This window comes from Electrona antarctica (assembly GCF_951216825.1).
Source record: "Electrona antarctica genome assembly, chromosome: 13".
Taxonomy (NCBI): Eukaryota; Metazoa; Chordata; class Actinopteri; order Myctophiformes; family Myctophidae; genus Electrona; species Electrona antarctica.
Genome location: NC_136794.1, coordinates 1,202,955 through 1,212,500, shown reverse-complemented (window position 1 = coordinate 1,212,500; position 9,546 = coordinate 1,202,955).

The window sequence follows — 9,546 nt, the reverse complement described above, 5'->3', positions numbered from 1 at the left end:
AAGAAAAAAAAGGAGCTTCCACAGAACACACCAGACACCACCACGGTGTATATAAACCGTTTAGGATGGGGAAAAGTTTTGTTCGTTATAGGCTAAGTTACAACCGGGTCGATTACGTCCCTGACGCGTTCATTGCGATCTTATCACTGCAATTATAATGAATACAAAAGTGTTACGATCGATCTCAGATGATGACGGCTCCGGTGATCCGTGATCCCCCAACGGAAGACCTGTAACCCGGACACTGTTGTCATGGCGGTCCCTCGTCCCTCGATACTGTGATTAGTTTGTTAGTTCGTAGTATGAAGAAGGAATCATGCACCCCCCGTCCAATTCTGTCCATGTGTGTTGCAGACGTTATGCAATGCCGATACGGCGCAGATTCGTCTTCGTGGGGTTTTATGGCGGTTGGCATCCATATGGTGCAGAATTGTTAGGCAGCGTTCATCATGTTGTTTCCATGATCAGACAGACAGACCCCCCCATCTCGCAAGGTCCTCCTCCTCGGGAGAAACAGGAGGGGGAATCGAGTGTTGTGGTGTTGGGTGAAATGTGATTCTTATTTCTTCTATTCACACACTGACTAGACTAGATCATGGGCGCGTCCATTTTAGATAACCTGCCTTCTACACGTAAAGCGGCCCGCCGTCCTGTTTTCGTGAGGGGGGAGGCTTTTTGTTGTTGTTGTTGATCACGTGAGCGGGACTTTGTAGCAATGAAAGGGGGATGGTTCTTCATTGTCCGGGTGGGTAAAAAGATGAATGAAAGTATTCAATAAAAAAGCCCTAGAAACGTATGGATACGTGGTCCGCACCGGACGCATGGCTAATTAAAGACGTATTGATACGTGGTTCGCAAATTATGTGTTAACAGGAGCCCTCGTACAAGGTTTATTTGACTATGCATGCACCTCCTGGTACCACAGCACCTCAAAGGCCCTTAAAACTAGGCTCCAGACTTCCCAAAACAAACTGGTCAGGCTCCTACTTGGCCTCACCCCCCAAACCCACCTCACCCCTGCCCACTTTGACAGGCTGGAATGGCTTAGGGTCGACGACAGAGTACAGCATCTTGCAATGGGTCTGGTCCACAAGATTCGATACACCACCAAGATACCCATGTACCTGTCTAGATACTTCCTTAATGTTAACGAAGTCCACACCCACACCAGAGGGAGTGCAACGAACCATGTACAACCCAGATTCGGCACAAACAAGCTTGCCCACTTCCAGCCCATGCCAGTTAGCCCACATGTAGCCCATGTTGGACGTACATGGGCTTGCCCACTTCCAGCCCATGCAAGTTAGCCCACATGCAGACCATGTTGGAACTACATGGGCTTACCCACTTCCAACCCATGCAAGTTAGCCCACATGTAGACCATGTTGGAACTACATGGGCTTACCCACTTCCAACCCATGCAAGTTAGCCCACATGTAGACCATGTTGGAACTACATGGGCTTACCCACTTCCAACCCATGCAAGTTAGCCCACATGTAGACCATGTTGGAACTACATGGGCTTACCCACTTCCAACCCATGCAAGTTAGCCTACATGTAGACCATGTTGGAACTACATGGGCTTACCCACTTCCAACCCATGCAAGTTAGCCCACATGTAGACCATGTTGGAACTACATGGGCTTACCCACTTCCAACCCATGCAAGTTAGCCCACATGTAGACCATGTTGGAACTACATGGGCTTACCCACTTCCAACCCATGCAAGTTAGCCCACATGTAGACCATGTTGGAACTACATGGGCTTACCCACTTCCAACCCATGCAAGTTAGCCCACATGTAGACCATGTGGGACCTGCATGGGCTTGCCCACTTTCAACCCATGCCAGTTAGCCCACATGTAGCCCATGTGGGACCTGCATGGGCTTGCCCACTTCCAACCCATGCCCAGTTAACCCACGTGTAGACCACGTGGGACCCTCATAATTTGCCCAGTTCAAGCCCATTCCCACTTGGTACCCATGTATCCCGCATTGAAACCACATGGGCCCCAAGTAAGTGGGCGTGCTGGCTGGGACTGTACCCTCTACTGTACTGTCACTGTACTGTACTGTACTGTACTGTACTGGCACACCCGAAATCACCATATATACAGTTAAACATATTAACTGCGTGTGTTTGTGTGTGTGTGTTAGGTTGCGCAGAGGTGGTGAAAAACAACCATGCTGTTTTCGTGCTCAGACGCACCCAGCCACCCACACACATAGTCACTTAAGGAAGTGGGTGCACCACTTAATTAAGAGACTATTTAATCAACTTTCCTGGGCCCGGGCTGTCAATCTTGCCTTAGGGCCCGTGGAACATTACACACACACACACACACACACACACACACACACACACACACACACACACACACACACACACACACACACACACACACACACACACACACACACACACACACACACACACACACACATCTTTATTTGCATTCACATTTTACAAGACATTTGAATGCCACAGACAAAAAACAGTCTAAGTCCATACTATTGATCCATAATGTATAAATCATAGATAAGGGTTCAGGACAACGAGGCCTTTTCGTGGAGGGGTCAGAATGAAATTTGGACTTAGACTGTTTTTCGTCTGTGGTACTCATTTCTTGAACACAAACAATAGTGGATGTGCAAACTTGGAATAAAAAGGTCTACAACAAGTGCTTCAGGATACAGATCACGGGTACAGAAAGCATCGCCTTCTCCATATATGGCGACTGCCAATTATTGCAGACACTGAACAGAATTTTGCCGCTGCCTTAGCTCTTGGCTTGGGCATGCCTGCAATCTGCAGGCCCCTCACGACTGATTTATGGACACAAGTAGTTTACATCTGTAGCCAAGTTGTATAATAGCATCCTTAAGACGCTGGTACTTAAGCACCTTGGTAAGGAATGCCTCTTCCAGACTGTGGTCAAATGTACATGCCACTTCCAAAATGGTCACTTCTCTACTGTCCTCATCAACAACAACAATATCTGGTGTATTAGCTGTGACATCTGAAAAGGCATCATTTTCATTATTGTGCATGAACATGGCAGTTGAAACACGTGAGTGCTTATACATTTTGGCAGATGATGAAACATATGAACTTATGTCCTTAGCTAATAGGTCAACAATTCTGTCGTGCCTAGCAATGTACATTCCCTTATATACATAGCAGCCATTAAGAATATGTGACAGTGTTTCTGTAACTGGAGTGTGGTCATGGTGCAGACAATGAGGAGGAAATGTGTTAGGGTACCACAGAGAGAGATTGAGTCTGGTTGGAAGGACCTGTAATCTGGCTTTGACTGTAAAGGTCAAAGCCTCATCAACTGCATAATTCTTGAATATTGTATGAGATACGGTGTGGTCTGCATCGGGAAGGCAAGCTAGCTTCCCCTGTAGTTTTAAACCAGTCCAGTGTTGTTGTTGTTTTTGCTGTTGTAACATTATAAGGTACCTCCGTGCATTGACTGGTGATATATGGTGTTCCGTATCAATTACAGTACTCCTTACTGAGATCGAGCAGTTGGCAATAATGTCCTCAGAAACTGCTACAGATTCAGAGTCAGGTCGAACCCAGCACAGTTCTCCAGTTCTTACACAGAGGTCATTGAGGTCAGGCCAATCTGACGACACCCCAAACCCAGTAGCATGTGAGCCCATTTTAAGGTTGGGCTTTCTTCTAAACCCCAAGAAACTTGGCTCGCCCTCTGCTGCCAGTGGCACTTTACGCCGTTTCATATCTAGAAACAGAGAAGATCTAGCAAGTTCCCTGACAGTCGTGTCATCACTGTTTAGCATGTTTATCAAGTGAGCCAGCCTTGTGGCGTTATATATCCACTCCACGTTCGGCACGCCAAACCCACCGTCCTGTTTGGACTGGAAAATAATGTCTCTGGTGGTGTGGGTGTTAACCACTTCCTCACAAAGCGAACTACATTATCATTTAGATCACTAAGTGTTTTACATGTTAGATGCACGTTGGAGAAGAGGTGTTGTACTCTAGTCAGGGCAACCTGCCTAATAGCCTCCAACTTCATCAGCAGTGGTACAACCAGACATTATCTCATTAAATTAAACGCATCTAACGGGAGAGGCTTCTATTGTTTTGGACGGGTATGTCTGGTATGGGAATAACAGAGAAAAGCATGTTAAAGCGCCAAAGGGTTCCGGGGGGGGGGAGGGGGGGGGGTAGGTATTTGTGTTAAGTGTGACCTATTACGTTTATATAAAGTTGAAGTGATTAGTAAGGAGGTAGATGGAATTCTTGGTTTACAGTTTAGTAGTTTAAGCTTGCGGTATTGTTTTGTTGTTTTTTCATGCTACCTCCCACCTGAGACCTCCCCCTGGGGTAGAGATGCATCCGCTTTTGTGGACATTTATTGAGTTACATGTATTTATACGCTGATGTGGATGCTACTTATGTTTGTGGGGATGTAAATGGTAGAATTGGTAATTTAGATGATTATGTGAGGGAAATCGATGATGTGCCATTGAGAGTTAGCTTAGATGAGGGGGTAAATAAACACGGAGAATCATTGATAGAATTTCTCAAAGACTCCAAAATGTGTATTATAAATGGCAGAATATGCCCACTAAATGACAATTACACCTCAGTATCTATAAAAGGAAAAGCTGTTGTAGATTATATAGCAACTCCTTATGAGTGTTTGAAAACATGTACACTGTTTAAAATAATTACAGCTAACACAATGGTAGAATCCATTGGTTGCATGGACCTCATTGGAGAACGTAGCAAAGTGCCTGACCATTCCCTGTTAATAATGGGTTTTACAGTAGGGTATGGAATTAAGACAGATCTGTCTAGGTGATCAACAAGTAAAAAAGGTAAAACAGTATAAAAGTGATCAACAAGTAAAACCGTATACAAGAGGTGTAAGCAGAAAACTGCCAACTGATTTTCTTTGTTCTGATATGAGGTGTAAAGCATTGGCAGACCTAGTAGACAGACAACAGGTTTGTTTCACTACACAGGAAATGTTAGATAGCTGGTATGGTGATCTATGTGAACTAATCCATGATGAAATGGGAGGGCAGGACAAGCCATATACTCCAAAAACAAAGCGAAGTAAACATAGCAAACCATACTGGAATAAAGAGTTGCAGGATCTGTAGAACGATTATTTCTAAAATATAAAGGAGCTAGAGGGGACAGGCAGCAACTGTTAGATAATTTCAGACAATGTCAGTATGCATTCAACAAGAGATACCGCCTTTTTAAACGGAGATATCAAAGAGGTCAACTATTGCATCTAGAAGAAATCCAATCATCAAGCCCTCAGCATTTTTGGAGCGAAATTAATAAGTTAGGACCAAAACGTAAAAAGCAAATTCCAATGGAAGTATGGGGAGAAGGGGGAAATCTGATAAGAGAGACTTCACTATTTTGCCACTTTATTTGAGAATGATGCAACTGGCTTTGATGATGGATCTTTTCTGGAAATGTGTCAATTAAAAAACAACTGGGAAAAATAAATGTTGGAGGTAACAGGGACCTTAATAAGGAGATTTCTATGGCAGAAGTGCTAAAGGCTATTGATAAAGCAAAATTAGGAAAAGCCACAGGGATAGAAGATTTACCAAATTACATTTTAAAATCACCCAAGCTTGGCCAAATTCTGTTTAATTTGTTGAGAAATTGTTTTCAACATAGTAAAATACCATCAGTATGGTTTAAGTCCATTATAAGTCCCATACCAAAGTCACATGACCCTAGAATTCCCCTTAACTATAGGGGCATTAGTTTGATGAGCACAGTTTATAAACTGTACTCATCTTTACTTAATGAGAGATTGATGGAATTCCTAGAGAAAGAACATCTTCTAGTAGAGGAGCAGAATGGCTTCCGTAAAGCCAGGGCTTGTATAGATCACATTTACACAGTATGTACCATAGTAAGAAATAGATTGAAGGTAAACAAATCAACATATGCATGTTTTATTGATTTCCAGAAAGCTTTTGATTTTGTTAATAGAGATCTGCTTGCCTATAGACTGATTAAAACTGGGGTGGATGGAAAGTTTTATCAGGCAGTTATGTCATTGTACAGCGCACCACAAGCTTGTGTAAAGGTAAATGATGCTTGTACCAACTGGTTTCCCACTCCGTCAGGGGTGAAGCAGGGGGACGCTTTGTCCCCTACCCTGTTTGCTGTATTTATTAATGATTTGGCCAATCAAATCAAACCACTTAATTGTGGTGTCAAATGTGGAAGCGAACAGGTCAGCATTCTATTGTATGCAGATGATATTATTTGAATAGCAGAGACAGAATCTGACCTACAAAGAATGCTGACATGTGCAAGCAACTGGTGTATAAAATGGAGACTTTTGATAAATGAAAAAAAAAACTGAAATCATGCATTTTAAAGCTCCGGCCATGCACACTAGTGACTTTCATTTCCATTTTGGAGCCTCAAAGTTAAATTATACACAATGCTATAAATACTGCTATAAATACTTACCCCAAAAGTGAGACCGTGCATAATAGAGCAATGCGATATTTCCTGGGGGTACCCAAATTCACGCCAACCCTGGCTATCCAAGGAGATACGGGATGGGAACCCAATGAGGTACGGTGGAGTGTACACATGGTACGTCTGTGGAACAGAATACTGGAGTTGAACTCTAACAGAATTGTAAGAAAGATTCTTGAGTGGGATTTTTTGATCAAGGGCACATGGGCTACAGACATGTACGATATTCTTACGAGAGCGGGTTATGAAGACCATTATTATAATAAACAACAAGTAGAGGTTAAGGTAATACAAAAAAATAAGCTCCGTACATACTGTGAAATAAAACATGTCTACGAGACAGAAAAAATATGTACTGTATAATCTGTCAAAAAAGAAACGATCCTTGTGTGCCCAAATTAGAGCTGGCATACTTGGTCTGCATTTTGAGACAGTTAGATATGTAGGTACGGTGGAGGAGGATAGACTATGTAGTCTGTGTGATCTAAATTAAATCGAAAATGAAATGCATTTTGTTTTTTATTGTCCTTTCTACAACTCTATTAGGGAAAGACTCTTTAATAAGATAGACCCATACCAAGAATGTGTATGGTTGGAGGACTTTGAGAGACTGAGGCGCCTGTTTCAAAAGTACACCTTTTCATTTTCCTCATTCCTTGAAAAGGCCTGGTCAATGAGGAGGAGGGCCATTTACATGGCCTTGTTATGTATATTTTTCTTTTCTTTTCTTTTTTTGTTCAAATAATATACAAATATGTATGAACAGGAAGGACTGTAGTGTCAGTTGTATCCAATGTAATCTGTGAAATGTGTCATATAATCCCATATGGGATGGGCCAAAGTGGCATGACACGAAAATAAATATTTCATTCATTCATTCATTCATTCATTCGGTAGTGGTGAGGTGTCAATCAGGTTCAGCCTAGCTGTAAACTCAGATGTTATGTACTCAACCTGTTCTTTCCTTTCCCCTGCTATGTTAAATCTATGCCCTAGGTAGTTGTATGACTCATGTAGGTCATACACACATATGGGCTGTGAGTTGATGGTGAACTCAGGGCTTTTGTCAGCCTTAGACTTATACCAGCGGTTGCCACCACTACGCCTCTGGTAGAGAACAGCACACTTAGTGTGTTTTGCCTCTAGACCGGACCAGTCTAGAAATCGATCTGTTCTAGCGAGCAGGTTTTTAATAACACTCTCTTCCCGAGAGGCTAACTGTACGTCGTCCGCATAACCCTGGACGGGGTTTGGGGACAGCACATTGGGTGGGGCACAGTCACACAACCACTTAATCCACCCATTGATGGCAAGAACAAAGTTAATGGCACTCCATGGGCAGCCTGTTTTAATGCCTACTTGGAGAGGTATTGGGTCTGTCAGCTGTTTCCCGCAGATGACTTGTATGAATGATGTTTCATACACATCCCTAATAATGTCAATAAATACCTCAGGTAGATGTATTGATTCTAAGGCATTAATCATGACATTATGGGTCAGAGAACCAAAAGCATCGCGAAAATCCAGGAATACAGAGTATAATTTACAGGATTCATGTTTAAAATCATCGATCCCAGTTTTAAGACAGAAAACATGTTCATTCATCCCCTGTCTATTTATGTATGCTTTCTGCTTAGGTGACAGGATGCCATTGTCTGTCAGCCAGGGAAGCACACGAGACAGGACACATTTCATGAACACTTTATAGATGGTGGGGAGGAGGGAAATGTCTCTCCATGTAGATGGATCATCAGGTACATTGTCTTTTTTTGGGATACGGTGAATCATGGCTCCTTTCCAGGATTCTCTTATTGTCCAGGCAGACATTAAAGATGGATGTTAATTTCTCACATGACTGTGCAGTCTTAAGACTTTCATAGGTTACCCCATCTATGCCACTAGCCCTGTCATTTGGTAGGCTGTGCAAAACAGACCCTACTTCATCAGGTGTAAAGTGGGAGGTGATGGGAAAGGCAGCGGGCCGTACTGGTTGTAGGCTATTTTCCCATGGTGGTAATGGGAGTGGATCACTGATCATGGTTTGGCTGCGACATTTATTTTCATAGTGGTTTTTAACCATTGTGACGTCACTGGGGCAGGGAGGCGGGTCGGGGTACTCCCTGTCATTAAGAATGATCTGAATCGCTTTCGATCGTCTGTGCTGCCACAAGAAGGAAAGTTTGTTCCTACTCACTCGTTTGTGGCGCACCCGGGTTGTACTGGAGCTCAGCTGGGGCTGAATTATGTCACGTACATAACACAATTGTCCCTCGATCCATTCCCCACGTGTAGATTGACTCAGAGCCTCGGGGAGGGGGCGGCTGAGAGGAAACTTTTTCAGGATCCGCATCACATATTTCAGCGACGCGAAGCCCAGCTGATCTCCTCCTCGGCTTGTTGCTGTAAATACGCCGTCTTTGAAAAACATCCCGTTCAGTAATGTTATTAGGCGTGTCCATTTCCCCAGGTCTTTAGAAGAGGCGAAGCGCCTCTCAGGTAGTCGTCGGGTGTTTAGTCCAACTCTGAAGGCTCTCTCACTGTTCTGGAAGGCCGTCCATTGCTCATCAGATAGGGGGTGTGGGTACTCCGTGAAGTCCGTCTCCACTGGCAGCCTGCCCGCCAGATCTTTTAGGGCAGAATCGGTTTGCTCCGGTAGCTCGTAGACCCTCCCGTGAGCAACGCTTGTTTAAAAGCGCGCCTCAATACGGTGACCAAACACATTGTTAGGAGCAGCTTTCCAAGCATTGCTCTCATCCTCTACATTAACGATGGCAGTTACGGGTGTGTTTTAGATGTTAATACATCTAAAACAAGTTAGTTTAGGTTGAAAAACTGCCACCAACTTGTGCGTGCTGTGTCAGGAGCTGTCGCATCTCGGGTATGCGCACACACACACACACATGCACGCACACAAAAGAGGGCAAGATAGATGGAGTAAAGGTGGAATACAAACACAACAGCAGCAGCTCCATCGACATGCACTGGAGGTGAGTGGAGTCGCATGAACAGTAGCCTAATCATAAAGATGGACGGACATGCC